Source organism: Diadema antillarum, unplaced genomic scaffold (assembly GCF_040938485.1).
Source record: "Diadema antillarum isolate AM-2024a unplaced genomic scaffold, OU_Dant_1.0 seq00001330_RagTag, whole genome shotgun sequence".
NCBI classification, from domain to species: domain Eukaryota; kingdom Metazoa; phylum Echinodermata; class Echinoidea; order Diadematoida; family Diadematidae; genus Diadema; species Diadema antillarum.
In genome coordinates, this window is record NW_027272100.1 from 23,968 (window position 1) to 42,449 (window position 18,482).

Consider the following 18,482-nt stretch of genomic DNA (forward strand, 5'->3'; position numbering starts at 1 on the left):
AATATTGAGTTGATAGATTATCTCACTATCTAACAGAAGTTAAAACGAGAGTTAGCACCCTGTTTTATCTCAGAAGCATACATTTGCGCGTGATGAGAGTTACAACAGAAGATAAAACGGTGTTCAGAATACCGTGTAATCTAATGGATTAATCTAATCTAATTGCGCCCAAAGTTACACGTGTGCGCATCCGCTATGACAATGGTATGCGCAGGCAAAGAGAGTGCGAGATAAAACACAAGTTACAACAGAAGTTACAAAAGAGATAAAACGGTGTTCAGAATACTGATTTGTTACAACAGACTTACAACAGAGATAAAACGGTCTCAGAATACCACCCCTGTTGTTTCTGGTAGTGCTGCTCTCAGTATTTTGCCTTGTGCACGGTCAAAAGTCATATTTTGGTGGATGTCTTGTGTGCAACATAAGGTGGTGTTTCATGACGAATATGAAGGAAATTTTGTATTGGTGTATGATGGTCAAATCTAGACTCCTGTAGTTTTTGCTGATGCTGCCCTCAGTGTGCCATCTTTTATAGGGTCAAAGGTTTTACATACATGTATTCAGTTTGCTGAATTGTTCACACCCTACTGGCCACACCTATTGATTTTTTTTTTTCCTTCTTTGGTATGCAAGTCCATCAGGTATGCTCTTAATGCCTATCATTTAATCACCCAGGGAGTTCACCTCCATTTTTTGGCAATGGGTAATTCTAGTTGTATCCAGACAAAGCCATATTTAATGGGAGAAATTAAAGCATGCTTTTATTAAAATTTCAGTTTCCACACAAATAAAGCATCATGATCAAAATTGTACTGTGTGTAGTAAATGAGGTACATACAGTGTATTATGTAGATTAAAGTACACATACAACACGGGTCTAGGGCAATTACCCCCTGGGCAATTACCCCGCACCCTTCCCCTGGCCCTAATCCTAATCCTGAACCTAATCCTATCCCTAACTCAAACTCCTAACCCTAACCCTAACCCTAACCCTAATCGTTACTCTAAGCTTACCACTAACCAGTATTTAGCCGGGGGGTAATTGCCCCCTCAGGGTAATTGCCCGGATACGATACAACACATATAGGAAACACACTAACTTCTGTCGTTTTAGCTTACTTCAGACACATGTAATGACACAGTAGCATGATAATCCTAATACAATTTCCAGAATTTTTTTTTCTCTCTTTCTTTTCTTCCTTTAAAACAACAACAACAATTTCCAGGACGCCAAGAGCGGAAAAAAAAATTTAAATGAAGTAAAAAATAATATTACTAGTAATAATAACAATGATAAGGATAATCATAATAACAATGAGGATAGTTATAATAATAACGATAATGATAATGATAATAATGATAATAATAATAAGAAGAAGAATAGTAATAAGCATGTTCTACACATGCCAGTGTTTACATATACATGTACCGGTACATATATTTTTAAAACTTTCTTTCCTTTATCCGGAATGAATTTTACGTTGATTCCAATCTATGGAATTCAGATCGACAGTGCACAACTATACTGAAACTATCCATGCTAATTTGGGAACTGTACCTTTAGTCAATCTCCACAACAGTGAACTTGATTTTGAATTAAACTCTTCTATTCTGTAATAAATGATAAAAGTGGAGCTTTCAACTTTATGAGGATCAAGTGATTCAGTGACTCTATTTTTATTGTACGCATGACTTGGGATTTATTGGGGAAGAGAAATTTGAAAAATTAGAAAAATGTTGTGCATAAATGAATATCAAGAAAGTAAGATCGAAAGCATGGTGACAAGACAAATTGCATATTGAATGGTGTGATCATCTCACAGCTAATTTGTCATTGACACAATGTCTAGATTGGCAGTCTTGGGCATGTGACTGTCTTATGGCTTGCAGGTAATTATTAATACCTCCTTGTCAAATAAAGTGACCCAAAAAGGATGACAATTTCTGTGATTCTGAGAGAAGGACTATTTCATCCAACTCAGAAAGGAGAAGCTGTTTCTCTGGAGAAAGCATGAAATTGTGTGTATGAAACAAATGAATGAGCATAATGAAAGAAACATGATATGTGTTTATCTGACAATTATGTTTTTTTTTTCTTCACTTAAACAGACATTTTGTTGTTTGTATCCTTTTGTTCATTTTTATTGTGAATGCTCTGACAGTACATGTTCATTTCTGATACGTATCAAATGTTATTACTTTGTACATGTGTATATCATTCATGTTTTGATGAAGGAGGAGGAGATGTTCAAGTGGGCTGCTCAGTGTGTTCGGCAAACCTAGTCACTACAAAGCTATTTGTCAAGCAAATTGGGTTTGACATGAAAAAGTATCATAGGCCATGGTTCAAAGTACACTGTAGTAAGTTGCTTTGTACATCATGAATTTGTTATATCCGTGTTTATTGTAATGGAATATGCCTGCATTGTTTACAAATCACATCACAGAGCTCCTAATCCCCCACATTCACGTGTGTCCCAACAATAGTTGTAAGTTACCGGTCTATTTATCACAGGATTGCAGATTGTGAACAGAATAAAGTTATCAAATGCATACTGCTTTTTAATACTAATACAGTTGCTCTATGTCTGTTATTTAGTTTACCTATTGCATCATCTTGACAGTGTAATGGTTCTCTTTTATCCAGAAAACTTTACTTAAATGTGGTTACTCTTACAGAATTGATTATGCAGAGTGGCATATTCATGGGTTTTAGCTCACCTGAGCCAAAGTCTTCAAGTGAGCGATTGCAGCTCATTCATCGTTAGACGTCTGGTGTGGGTAGTTTGTCGTGCATCATGCGTGAACTTCTTACATATTCAGCTTCTTCTTGAAAACTCCATGAGAAATTTCACCAAACTTTGCAGGTAACATCCATAGCGTGATAATATTTCAGTTTGTTCCAGTAATGGGCACCTTACCCTCGGCCCGGAGGAGGGGGAGGGGGGGGGGGGTGCAAAGCCCCCATATTAAGAAATCTTTGAAAGTCTTCTCTACAACCAGAAGTGAGAGAGCTAAGTTGATATTACAATGAGTGAGGAGATTCGGGACTTTTGTTTCAAAGTTTGCTCATGGCAGATCTGGGGATGCAAAATTACCAGAATTAGGCCCCAATTTTAACATTTCCATCTCCTTGAAAATGCATCCTAATTTTCACCAAACTTGACAGGTATTATCTCTTTGGTAGTAGAATGTACTATTTGTACAAATGGAGATGTGATATTAAATGGAATTATGTACATTGTCCTATTATGCTAATTGGATGAGCTGATGTCATTGCCTCATAACTCTTGTTAGACTCGGCACTGTAAACTCTTCACTAGAGCTTCTTTATTGTATGGTGTGAAATCAAGAAGAATGCATGAAGTACAGGTACTTCATATACACATACTATGTTGTATATACTTTGCCTACGGAGTTCTGATGACTTTATTGGGTAATGACTCAGTAGTAACAACGTGAGGGGGTTGTAATTACGGGGTGCACGTCCTGAGTCCGACACCCACGAGTCATACAGCCCATGAGTCATACTGCCCATGAGTTACTTACAAAGCCCACAAGTTATACAGCTCATGAGTCATAAAGTCCATGAGTTCGACACTAAGCAAACAAGGCCCACGGAGACCAACACATTAAAGCCCTGTGTTGTATCTGTCAAACACTTCAGGCACGTAACTAGGGGGGGGGGGGGGGGTTCAGGGGGTTCGAACGAACCCCCCCCCCCCCCAAAAAAAAAAAAAAAAAGTGAAAACTTCATCCCAAAGCTCCAAATACGACAGAAGAATGATTTTTAAAGATAAAAAACAACAACAACCAAAATAAAACAAAAACGAAAACAAAAGCCAGCATGACTCAAACTCGACTATTACATCTCTTGCGCTTCTCCATATTCACTACCACAAAGTGATCAACCTGACCTGGAAGAGGTGGTTGATATCTTCAGCAACACAAATCCAAGAAGAATGATGCTGAACTTGGTATAGATAATAGGTATAAGAACAAGGGCGCCGGAAGTGGGGAGGGGGGGGGGGGGGGGGGGCAGGGGTGCCACTTGCCCCCCCCCCCCCCCCCCAATAATTTTGCCCCCTGTAAAAAATAATCAATCAATTATTTAAAGACCAATATTAACAATAAAGGCGAAAATCATAATTCATTATCAATATACACCATAATATCTATACACTATATTTACTTATGAGTACTTAGTGTATAGATGGTAGCCTCGCGTCCTCGAGTGTGCCCTCTGAAACATACCTTTAGTAAACCTTACATTTTCCCTTTCTTCTATGCTTTTTAGCAATTTAGCAATATAGGAATAATTCTTATTGCTCGAACAATGCGATCACGTTTAAGCTTTTAATGAATACATTTCGGACGAATGGCAAAGTGAAAGTGGCTCACTCGCTCTGCCCGTACATAATAGTAAAATGAACAGTTTTCATGAGTTATGATGATAGTCCTTCGCAGTGATGTTTGTTTTACCCCCTTCCAACACTCTCGCCAAGGATCTCACACCGTCACATAATGTACCCCCGTATGTTATGATCGTAGTCCTTCACACTATTTTTTTCCGCCATGTTTAATTCCCTTGAAATTTGCTTTTAAATGCTCTATAAACGTGACTTTTGTACTCTGTTTTTACAAAAAGTCCCTACCGTGGGAGGGGGATATCCCCTCCCACACCCTCCCCCCCCCCCCCCCCCCCCGCTCGGTCGCTTCGCTCCCTTGCCGAGGATCTCACACGTTCACATAAATGTACCCCTCGTATGTTATAATCATAGTCCTTCGCACTATTTTTTTCACTATGTTTAATTTCCTAGAAATTTGCTTTTAAATGCTCTATAAGCGCGACTTTTGTACTCTGTTTTTACAAAAACTCCCTACCGTAGGAGGGGGGTATTACCCCTCCCACATCCTCCCCCTGCTCGGTCGCTTCGATCCCTCGCCGAGCATCTCACACCGTCACATCAAAATGTACCCCCCGTATGTTATAATAATTATGATAATAATAATAATAATAATAATAATAATAATAATAATAATAATAATAATAATAATAATAATAATAATAATAATAGTGGCCTCTTATAATGCGCTGAAAGTCCATCAAGAATGATGCTCATGGCGCTCTTACATAACCAACACGAACAGTACATAATACAACCATACAATATTCAAATACGATAACTTATCAGAGCAAATGAAATACAAACAAAAACAAAATGCTTTACTGTATAGGCCCTATATAACGAAATAAATCTCAGAAACATAAGAAAAACCCAGCATATACAAAATATGCAGTAACAAATACAAAACGACTCAAATTATAACAATCATACTTCATTCATGATTGAGAATTAAACAGATGTGTTTTAAGGAGTTGCTTAAAGGAATGGTTGAGGAAGCCTGACGAAGAAGAAGGGGAAGATTGTTTCAGAGAGAAGGACCGGCGTCATAATCCTTCGCACTAGTTTTTGTTTTTTGTTTTTTTACCTAAGTTTAATTTCCTAGAAATTTACTTTTAAATGCTCTATAAACGCGACTTTTGTACTCTGTTTTTACAAAAAGTCCCTACCTTGGGAGGGGGTGTCCCCCCTCCCACACCCTCCCCCCTGCTCGGTCGCTTCGCTCCCTTGCCGAGGATCTTACACCGTCTCATAAATGTACCCCCCGTATGTTATAATCATAGTCCTTCGCACTAAATTTTTCCTTTATGTGTAATTTCCTAGAAATTTGCTTTTAAATGCTCTATAAATGCGACTTTTGTACTCTGTTTTTACAAAAAGTCCCTACCGTGGTACCCCCGCTCGGTCGCTTCGCTCCCTCGCCGAGGATTTCACACCGTCACATAATGTGCCCCCGTCGAGATTTTGCCCCCCCCCCCCCCCAAAAAAAAAAAAGTGTTCCGGCGCTCTGGTATAAGAAAAATCCAGTATATAGGCACGAATATGATCAGAGACTTTTCTTCATGCCTGATACATGTGTCAAACCGAACTATTAAAGGTGAAGAATTGATTGTTTTTACGTTTTAGAATATACCCCTCCCAGAGTGAGACCCTATCCCGCTTGGTTGCTTAACTCCGTCAGAAAGGTCCACTATTTCCAATTTTGAACCCCCCCCCCCCCCCCCCCCCATAAAGATCCTAGTTACGGGCCTGCTCTTGGGCTGTTTTTACCTAGTGTCGAACTCTTGGGCTTTATTTGCCTGGTGTCGAACTTATGGGCTGTATGACTCATGAACCGTATGACACATAGACCTGTTTTCAATGTCGAACTCGTGGGCTGTATGACTGTCTTGTGAGAGTCGGTCTCTGAGGAAGGCATCAGAAGAGGGTAGTGCTGGCAGTTGGTTTGGTCAAGGGTGAGTGCATGCTCCCCTCCCCCTTTTTTGATGGGAATTTAGAGTGTCTGGGTGGAAACATCAAGAAATCATGGGTTTTCTTGTGTCCCCCCCCCCCCCTCTTTGTTTTTTTTTTTTTTTTTGGGGGGGGGGGGGGGCAGACCCCTATAGTCTCCCTGTTCTGCGTGCGGCTCCTGTGAACAATACATCATTAAGTATTGATTAAAAAGCATGGTTGATGGACATCATTATGCACAAACTAATGGGAGGGTTGTGACATCTTTGCCTCATCTATAATTTACATAATACCAATCGTGTAAATGCAACCAATAACTTTTTTTAAAGAAACATGAAAAATTAAATGTCAATATCCTTTGTGTTTCATATCTATTTCTTTTGAAATGTATTCCCTTTCTGCTTGATTCACTCTATTTTATCAAAGTCGATTTGCACATGGAGTGGACATACACTAATTCAAAAAACTGATTGTGTATAATTAGAAAGTTGCTTAAAGGGATGGTATAGTATTGGTGGAGATAAGGATTGAAATCATATATACAGAGCATACACCATTCTAAGAAGAATTCAAAGTTACTTAGATGAAAATCAGCTTTGGCATTGCTGAGATATCCAAAAACAAAGTAAAACAAAGCGATTCTGATAAAAGGTGGGCCCCATCTTTTATTAGGATGCTCTGTTTTAGATATCTCGGCCATTTCAAAACCAATTTTCATGAAATATTTGAATCTTTCTTGGAATTACATGCTCTTTCATATTTCACAAGCGTTTTCTCATTGTCGTAGCAAACAATGTTAGAAACCTACAGTTAGGTCTGAACCAAAACTATACGAGTGTGTCGAAAACAATGGGTTTATTAGTAGTACAGTCAGAATGCCACATTAGATGAATTTCTTACTAACATGCTAATTAATCGTCATGGTTGGCATCCATCAGTGTCGTGAGACAGTGGTACAATCAGGGAGGTGAATAGCTCTGGCAACGTTACGCTTTCCGTTTTCGTAAACGGTCAGTTTATAACGTTTATGTATAGATCTATCAATGTGAACTAATCAAATTACGAGATTAAGGATATCACTATTATTGTGATGGTTCGGGTTTTTTTTCCAAAAATTCGTTTTTTTCCCCAAAAAAGTTGGTTCCATATACCAAATTAGAATTAATTTTTCCGAATAAGAATTCGGGTTCGTTAGTCCGAAAATGAAATGGAATTCATTAAAGCATCCTCTGCTCGATACCTAGAGTTGAACGGATGATGGTTTCCTGGCATGGGGTATATAGTAAATAGGCCTATGGATTGAGAGAGACGTGCTCTGTGACAAAACATGCCACATGGTAGACAGCTTGAGTATAGCATAGTGTTTACAGAGTATAGGGCATATCGTACAATATGTGTAACGGTAGAATTATGTGTGTGCGTGTGTGTGTGTTTTCTGTCTGTTCATCTGCCCTTTGAGTGTGAATGTGCACGAGTGTTTCCTCTTTCCTTTATATTTTAAGTGATGAGACCTTGATGTGCATAATTTTTCCCGAATATCTATAGGTGATCGCGAGAAAATGTTTGACGTTGACAACCACAATGTACACAGCTGAGCCATTTAGGTGACCATTTTGATCGCACAGATTTAAAGGGGTGGCGCAGTTTCAGTTGAGATGGGCTTTAGGTTTCCAACATTTTTTATTATGATTTTTCTGAAATAATGAGAAATGTCTTAAATATGAAAGAGCATATTATTCTTAGAGGAAGTTAACGTTTATTTGGTTAAAATGGGTTTTGAAATGGCTGAGATAACCCAAACAAAGCAATCCTAATAAAAGGTGGGACTCACCTTTTATTACAATCGCTTTGTTTTACTTTGTTTTTTGGATATTTCAGTTATTACAAAACCGATTTTCATCGAATCAACTTCCTCTTGGAACTGTATGCTTTTACATATTTGAAAGTATCTCGCAAGAACTTAAAAGCTGAATCCTCATCTCAACCAACACTACTATCCCTTTAACATAAATGTTACACGAGCCACTCGGTACCCACCTAAGAAACACAAACAAAACGCGGGTCCTGCATTATGATAACAGAAATGTAACTGTTTCCTGTAATATTTCGAGGAAAGAGGAAACACCAGCGATATCTTTCGGCTTCTTATTTCTCTCAATTTCTGTTTACTATTTTTGCTTATTTTTCCCCCACTGTGCAGTATATTCGTACTGTCAATTTGACGTGCAGCGAGTATGATTTGATACCAGAAATATACACAATGATGTAATGTGTATGTGACGGCTCGACTCTGTGAAGACATTGTATATACTTGTAACTATAAGACGACTGAAGACGACATATACTTTCCTGACCATGAGACACAACACTGCAAAGTGACCTTCAATAATGAGGAATGCATATTTTATTAATTTATCGCGGCGTTGTACTTGTCGTTGAAAAATAATGTACTCACAATGTGTGTCAGGAGATCATTTCGCGGTTCTTGATTATGCCAGGACTGAAAGTTATGGCCTATACAGTCATGTGGATCTCGACGTACAAAGAAAATGGAAGTTCTAAACCGACCATCTATACATACATAATACCTGTAATTAGTATCGAGTGAAGGGCTGAAGTCCAGCAATGATCAATGTCGTGGCCTTCTTCGGCCTTTATTGCACGTATCATAGAGTCTGATTTGGAGTACTTCCGTTGAAGCATTCTCTTCCCACCCCCCCCCCCCCCCTCTCTCTCTCTCTCTCTCTCCATCTCTCCCTCTCTCAGCAATGAGTCGCCGCGGCGCGCCGTTCCGTGAGCCAGTCACAAACGTGACTTTGAATTTGTATTTTTATGTGCTTATGGCACTTATAATGTGTCCTAGAATGTTTGGCGAAGATCTGAGGTTTCATAGCTCTCTTGCTCTCTCTCTCTCTCTCTCTCTCTCTCTCTCTCTCTCTCTCTCTCCATCTCTTACTTCTCTTACTTTCCTTTCTCTCATTTTCTACCAGTGCTCAATGTAACTGTGTGCATAGTGCAGCTTGTACAGTGTGTATAGCTACTTTCTACTTGCCTTCGCTGTCATGCATATAACATCATAGTAGAGCTCACACCTGAATAGGATGTAGGCTTAGTAAGCACATAATGTTTATACGTGCTTAGATATAGCAATTAGTCTAATAACTAATTGGGCTGCCTATCAATTAGGGTACTGATCTGTTGGTCTCATGGCCATTTAGTCTAATGCACACATGATCTATATAATTACCATTTAGTCTATACAAAAGCACACTAAATTTTTCTCATGTTCACTTGGTCTAATATTTAGTTATTTGTCGTCTACCATTCATGTCCAATTCCAGGTATTGGTACATCAGTGTTACCAGGTTCAACCTATGACATTCTCAGAATTATTGTTTTTGAAGAATAAATATTGTACACCCGGAGGTAACTGTCATTGGAACGTGTTTCACATCCGCACAAAGCAAAACAAAACAAACACGGAAAAATGATTGATTCTGTAACAATGATGCATGACACAAAATATATATATATTTTTACCCGGTATAGATATGTTTTACTATAAAGTATTCATGATAGCGGTACAATGGCAACAAAAGTGCTGCAATACAAAATAGGTCTATAAGCTCCGTTGGTTTATATCAGAAAACCTTCGTTTTCTGGGGATGGTGCAATCGCTCATGCGCTTGTAGTTTGAACTTTATGTTGCAAGATAACTATTAAGTCATTATGCTTAATTTGATGACAATAAAATCAATCAGCATGATCATTACTGTTGTCGTTATTATCATTGTCATCATCATATGATTTTAGACTCACTTAAATAGACGCAACATTATATTTTTATAGTTTTCTCAATACTTGTTTTTAATGTCCCCCCCCCCTCCATGTATAGTGAGATTTATGTCCGTTCTGTGACTTACAATCTGCATACATCTACACCATACATGAGAAGAAGCGGCATATTGCAATGTAATGAGCCATTCTTGTTTATGTTTGAAATGTACTTATCACAATAACATCTTGCAACATTTGTCCATCTGCGATGGAGCCACCTGCTTGTGAAGATGGTTCGCTGCATTTCTAATAATATTTATGCATTTGTGGATGAAACGAGAGTAGCCCTATTGGCAATAAGACCAAATGAGATTAGACTAAATGGTAAAGGTAACTGAAATAGTTTAATGGCAATTAGACGAGTTGGCTTGTAGACCAGATGGAAGTAGACCTACCGCAATTAGACGAGATGGAAATAGACCTAAACTAGAATATAGACCAAACAGTAATCAGACGAATGACCTAGACGTAGACGAACAGATAATATAGACGAGTTTGAAATAGACCAACTAAATATTAGGTGAAATATAGACCAAACAGGTAGTAGACCAAACAGTAATCAGACGAATGTCCATAGACCAAATGAAAAATAGACTGAAATTAGACGAACAGATAATAGATTAGACGAGTTTGAAATAGACCAACTAAATATTAGACCAAGTGAAATATAGACCAAACAGGTAGTAGACCAAACAGTAATCAGACGAATGTCCATAAACCAAATGAAAAATAGACTAAATGAAAATTAGGCGAATAAATAATAGACTAAAATAATGAAATCTGACGAACTGGTAATAGACCAAACGGTATTAGGGAAAATGGGGGGAAATCAAGTAGACGAAATGGGAATTAGACTATCTGGTCATTAGACGAAAAGATAATTCGTCAAACTAGGCTTAAGACAAACTAGTGAGGACTGGACCAACGGGCATTAGACAAAATAGATGATTAAATGAGTTTAGCCATATAGATGTTAGACGAACGTGGAAGTAGATCAACCTGATATCAGACTAAGTGACAATAAACCGGTGTGAGAAGGAGTGCCATCTTCTCACAAGAGGGAGCTTTTGTATTTTTGGAATTGAAATTGAACAATCGAGTTTTGTACTTCTTCTTTTTTAATCAAAAAGTAAGAAAATTAAGATTTAGAGACAATGTGAATGGCTAAATCATTATATCATTAACATGTATTTATCACATCTTGATCAGCGTATATTTTCTGTGTGTCCTACCCTTACAGTTTGTGGAGGTGGACCGAAGAGGGTGGGTGTTGGAAGGGGTGTCCCCCTCCCAAACGAGGGAGCTTTTACCGTTGTAGAATTAAGATTGAACAATCTGGTGATCACTTGGTGTAATATTTTCTTCTTCTTTTTTCAGTCCCAAAGGTAAGAAAAGGCAACATTAAGGAACAATTTGAATGGCTAAATCGTGGCATCTGTAACCTTTTGATCTTGCTGTATGCGTCTTTTCACTGTGTAGGCCTAAGAGTGTTTATTGAGATTGACCAAAGGGGAAGGATAGGAGGGGTGTCCTCCTCCCACACGAGGGAGCTTTTTACATTTTTAGAATTGACATTTAGCAATCGGCATGGTGCAAACTTTGATGGAATATTTGCAACAATGCCATTTTTTAAAACAAAGGTGGAAGAAAACTAAATATTCAGATGCAAGATGAATGGTTCAATCATAACATCTGTCACCTATTAATCCGAATGTGCGTCTTTACAGTATATTGAGTTTATGGTGGTGAAGAGAACGGAAAGGTATTTTACCCCTCCCAGGTACGCGAGGGGGCTTTTGCTGCGCCCCGGCTAAGGGATTGGATTATCATTCTCGTCGAATATTGCTCGTTTACACATGCCATGGTTTGTATTACACTAAGACATGTAAGTGCACTGGATGAAGAATCTTGAGCATAGAACATTGATATCACAGGGGAGCAATCCCTTTCACACGTATTTCAAGCTCACTCTTCTCGCTGATACGATTGGCTAACACGGGCCGTTTGTCGTCAATACAGATATCGCCGGAATACATTTCATGATGTCTCATTCACAGTATGGTTTGGAGCCCTGATTTCCGCGTGGCGTCCTAGCCGTAGACACCATAGGATTGTGTGACATTATTTAAACACGCACTCGCATCTGAGGCCCAGTTCGAGTTGAACCACGTTGTGATCATCTAATATCTACTCATTTTCATGAACCGGAAACTCACCACTCTCACGATTTTCTCCTTCGGCAAAGTCGGTGGCAATTCGACTGTGACAATTTAACAGGAATTTGCCTTATTTTAGATGATGATATAGCTATTTTAAAATTCTAACACAAGGGCTTTAATCATGCTTCATCTCATAATACATCATATCAACTTCTGTTTTGTAGAGTACATCTTGTTTTCACACACACACACACACACACACACACACACTCACACACACACACACACACACACACACACACACACACACACACACACACACACACACACAAATGGTGAAAATTCTTACATTAGGCCTATATATTCTGCAAGTAAAATTATAAACAGCTTTCCAAGGAGTCACTCAACATGACTAGCCCCTTTCACTATACTGCAGGATTGCTTGTGATATGACTTGTAGAAACAAAGAGAAAGAGGGGGTGCGGGGGGGGGGGGGGGGGGGGGGGGGGGGTCAGCATTTTCTTTAAGATGCAATGTTCTGCGTTACAGTTCGCTTGAACGGGATATTCATCCCGCACAGCAGTACTAGTAACTGATACCAAGTGTAACCTATGGTCATGTACCATCGCGTGGTGAGGATTCTTTTTTTTTTTTATGGGATTCCTTGCTTGTGTTAGCACTAGTCATGAGATTGTTATGATCACTGCCGCCACATTCAAATTGTATTACGAATATTACTTTAGTTCCAGTACCTGTTATGGAACACGTATTTTCAAAAACAGATAATTATGTTCCCTCAGAACAGTATTATCACTGATAATGGCCTATAGTAACAAGTGAAATCCAGTGTGTTCATTACTGAAATATCAACTAATATAAAACTATTGAAAGAAGGCAACGGCATGTATGTATAAAAACAGAATCAGCACGCACATACATACAAAAAATACGCACACACACGCACACACACACACACACACACACACACACATCGTTATATAAGATGTGACATCTTATGCATGGCAACTTTCGATTGCAGAGCCAGACAAGGGAAGGCTGAACCAGGACTCACACTGACACGCAAGACGATCTCATTATCTCTCAATTTTCGTTTCTCCTCGGCATTTCACTCGACCTCTGATGCTATAATGAGAGAGCGTCGAGTAATTCAGAACTTTGTGGAACCAGCCAGTAGCGGAATTATATATGCTTCTCTGTATCCCTTTGCATTGACATTCTTGGGGGGTGGGAGTCAAGTATGGAGAATGTAAGGTATTACCGTTTGAAGACTTGTCAGTGCCATGCATTTAAAAAACATACACACACTATAAAGTACAGTAAAGTACAGTAGCTTTGCCAACAACGCATGCAAAATATAATGATGATGGTGACGATAATGATAATGATAGGTTATAATTAGTAGCAAAATGATAGTGATTTGAGTGATTGTGATGAAAATAGTAACAATAACAATAGCGATCATCAAAGTTCAGTATATTCATAATGTGAAGATTATAAAATAAACAAGGCGAGATTGGATATCTTAATAATACTGTTAGTTGGTACAAATAATATGTTAAAAAAGCAAGAGTATTTGAATGTTAAACTTAGGGGTAAACAATTACTTCAGGTGAATAGTTTTAAATATCTGGGAATTATTGTAGATGATACGTTACTGTGGGATGTTCACATCGAACGACTATGTAACAAGTTAAGTAAAAGGATTAGCTATATGGGTCGTTTGAGACAATTTGTTAATATGACTGAATGGAAATTGATACATTGTATATAATTCTATTGTGTTACCTCATTTTGATTACGGTGATGGCAATCCACCAACGGTAACTCTCTTTCTCAACTTCAGAAGATGCAAAATAGAGCCGGGAGATTAATTTTGAAAGTTAACCCTTATTCCCATGTTACTACCAGTGAGTTCATTATAGATTAGGGTGGAATACAATAACCAAAAGACAAAAAAAAAATCGTCTGCCATCATTCATGTAAAAGATTATGAATGACATGGCCCACGAATATATGAAAGATATGTTTAAGTACAAGACACCACCATACTCTCTACGTAATCAAAACGATTTCCATTTACCACAGCCTATGAACACTAATCATTGTAAGAGATCATTCTCATGCAGAGCTGCAGCAGCGTATAATAACATACCTCGTGATTTACGTCAACTTTCCTCTTAACCCGTTTTTATATAAGTTCAATTTAGACCGAACCGAAATCCTTTCTACTTGATTTTTTTATATGCTCCGAACCTATGAACAATTATTATGTAATATAATATGTGGCATATTATGTAGTCACAATGTAGTAATGTATTGTACCATTCTATTTGTGTTTGTGTTATATTTTATTATATTATCAGTCCCTGATTGTGTGAAATTTTTGTAAACAGGGCCCCATGGAAGACCAGAAGTGACTGTCATTGTCACAACTGAAAATGGGCTACCCTCCGTATGTTTTTTCTTTTCTTTTCTTGACCTTTATGTACGGAATATGTTGATTTTTATAGTACGGAAATAAAACAAACAAACCGTGAGAAAACATATTATTTCTCTTATACATTATGACAGATTTAAGCAGATTTTCCCATCCATTGGGATGACAGATTTACGAACGTTTATTTGTTCATATAAGATTTCCCACAAATTATGTTGGTGAAATGGGGACACATCTACAGATCAAACTATAGTAACGATTGTATCGAAAATCATTTTATTTCGTCAATCTCATCATCAAAGAAATATCAGTATCATCCCAGCTACGACGAAAGGTCATTTACCCAACTGATTCTCCTCGTTGCTTTCAGTTCTTCAAACGAAATGATAATAATTGCCTGTCAGGATTGAAGGGTTTTTGAAGGAGATATACTTTCGTAGAATGTTTTCTGTTTTACTCCTTCTTCACCTTTGACTTTCCTGCACAGTATGAAGGTGGATCGTATAACTTGATCCGTGTAGTCTCAAGAGGATGGCACCTGTAAACATGGATTTTATTTTTCGTCCCATTGGTTTGATGAGTGCAAACTTCACATTTCTAACATTACATATCACTTGGGTGTACTTTCACGAGTCTGTCACGACAGATCTCCATGCCTTTAGTCTGTCTTCATGCAACAACGTGCCCGCGCTTCTTCATCGATATGTCCCTCGGATAGGACATAAAATGGAGGTCTCGTGTAATCATGAGAGAGTGACAACTCATGCACGTAAAAGATCCCACTTCATTCATTCATCGCAAAGAGCAGGGTGTTTAAGCCGGTGAAGTGGTCCCACCTCACCTCCAACTGGACCCCATGGAAGACCAGCTTAACATAGCTGAATATGGGCTATCCAGCCATCTTCTCAGATGGAAATAAACAAACAATCGTTGAAACACCAGCTGTTGCCTGTAAAACAACAACAACAACACTTGCAACAACAAATTTGTCACAGTTTGTTATTCTGCAGGTTCGTTAATCCGAAAGTGAAATGAGATTCGTAATTCCGGAGATTCGTTAGTACGCACCTTCTTTTGATTTCTGATAAACGAACCTCTAGGCCTATATCATTTTCAGATTGTCGACATTTGGAATAATCATTTATGATTTCTTCCCTCACAACCTGTTAATTTATTTATTCAATTTAAAACTGTTGTCAGCCATTATTTTTTTTTTGTCTTTTATGCTCTCCTTTAAATTTCCCTCTACACGTGTCGAACTCTTAGTTTCGTAGCAGTAATGGATATGAGAATTCATGCTATTTAAAACACTCTGCACGTGTTATCATTCCTTCCTATAAAATAGCTCAAAATTTCCATTATTCCGAAATTTCAGGACACAATTTGTACATGGTTGAAGTTTGATTCTCAACTCATTACACTTGACGCGTTGACAACAAAGTCGCCGTCACTGTCCGTTATGGATACACGATAATGTCAAGGGTGAGTGTCTGCTCAAAGCTCGTCACAAAGCGTAGACATGATGCATGGATTAGACATAGCAACATGTTTGCACGTCGAGCCCCATCTGTATGCCAAGTTTAGGTAATACATTTCGCCTTCCGAGAGTAAGTCAGGGTCTTTTAAGATTAGAATCCTTTCATCCTTTCAAGAATCCTTCCCCAGCAGATGAACGTGGGTTCTCTGAGATGGATTACAATCTATGATTTCCCCTACAAACAAAGCCATACACTCTCACAGAAGTGCTTCATATTTCGGGTCTACGATTGTAATGAAGGAGACAAAAGTGTTGAGACAATCATTGTGTCTACCACTCGGTAAAAACACAAGCAAATACCTTAAGGAATAACTCTAAAGCACAACATGACTAAGGTAAGGGTATTTAATGGATCCGTTAAAATGAAAGTGACTTAGTGCAACGGTTGCATGAAAGCGTGAACGCAGCCTCGTGCTAGATACAGTCATCAGTTGCCTTGTGTAGATAATAACCTCCGGAATTCTATATCCTTCTTTGAGCTCAAACGATGATGTGAAAGTACATAATATAGCATATGCATGCTTGACATAATGTTGAGTAGATTTGAAATAAACATTCCTTTTTGCTAAGAAATAATATTCGTGACGTTTTCATGAGCAGGACACTTATTCCATGGTCAAGAACCAGAGACATTCAATACAAACATTCTCATTTCGACATGACTTAGAGTTCTATGATATGACGTTTATTTATTCTTCAATTCTCTAACGATTTGAGCATTGCCTTGGACACAAAAACTTCTTTTCAATAGGAAGTTTAAAATTGTCATAACTCTCAAGTAGCTTGTCTTTCTGTCGAAGCCATTCTAATGTGTTTTGCAGATAAAGATTAGCTCCTGTGGGCCTAAGGAGCAGTCTTGTCTGGCTATACACTGTACTTGTATAAGATGAAACAATATAACCCCCACATAAGAGGGTATTGTTTTATTCTTTTTCAGCGGAAGTATATCGACACCATGGCAGCACCATGTGCAAAATGACTAGTCAAGAAGCAGTCGATGTAGGGACACGGCCGTATTGAGGCATGACCCAGATGGGGGACAGACGCTTGGATCACACTGATCGGCTTCACGTTACGAGATGATCGCCAGGCGATTACAGACGGCTGGCCCTCAGTCACTCCGCCAAGATGAGATCGCAGTTTAGCAGTGGAACCCAATATGACACTTCTTTCCCGTTTCCGTCCCTTCTCTCTATAACCCACTTGAGACACCGCAAGTGATTCGTAATTGTTCTCCAATCTCACTTGTTGAAGTTACGCACATCTTTTTATTATTCTACTTTTGACAAATATAAATGGATTCAGGCATGATCAGCAATGACGAACCCTGATGAATACGTAGTCATTGCGAACGATGTAATCAAATTAGAGACCCATTATATGACATAATATTTCAATTTCACAGTGTTGTTCTTCACTCGTTTAATTCATATAAGTGTGCTTTAAACCATCAAAATGTCACGGCAACACAGTTTCCTTTTTATTTATTCATTCGTCAAACTTATCCATTTTTTATAGAGGGACGATTCGCACGCGTCAGATACGCCTGTGTGACATTTCTTTGAACTTCCAAGGATAAGTCCCACGGCCCACTGCCTGTGGCAGATTGAAATATGCTACTGTTGTCGTTTTTTAATGTATATTTTTGACTGTCTGTTGCTTTCATTCTTCGTAATGTAAGGGCATTATATTATTCCAAATTCTAAAAGTTTGTGTAGGTTTTTTTTCTGTTTTTGCTTTGCACGTTTTTATGGTGACAGAATATTGTATTTAAGATAAAACTTGGATTACGACATGGTAATCAGACATGTGATGAAATAAAGATTTTGATACCCAAAGGAATATTGAAACAATATGAAATCTGTCTAGATACTTGTGCTGGGACGTGGTCGTCTTTTTTTTTTTTTCTTTTTCTTTTTTACTGAACAATTTTAGAGTCGCGATCTGCTTTTTAACACAAGACGTTTTGTAACATATACATACTTCCGATTACAGAAGTTGTGAAAACCCTCAATTTTTGTTGTGGAAAGTACAGGTAGATTAAAAGGTGTATTGACAAGACAGTATTCGATGCATTTAGCAAGACTATTAAAGAGAGGATTGACAAATTGACTACAAAGGATGAAAAATTT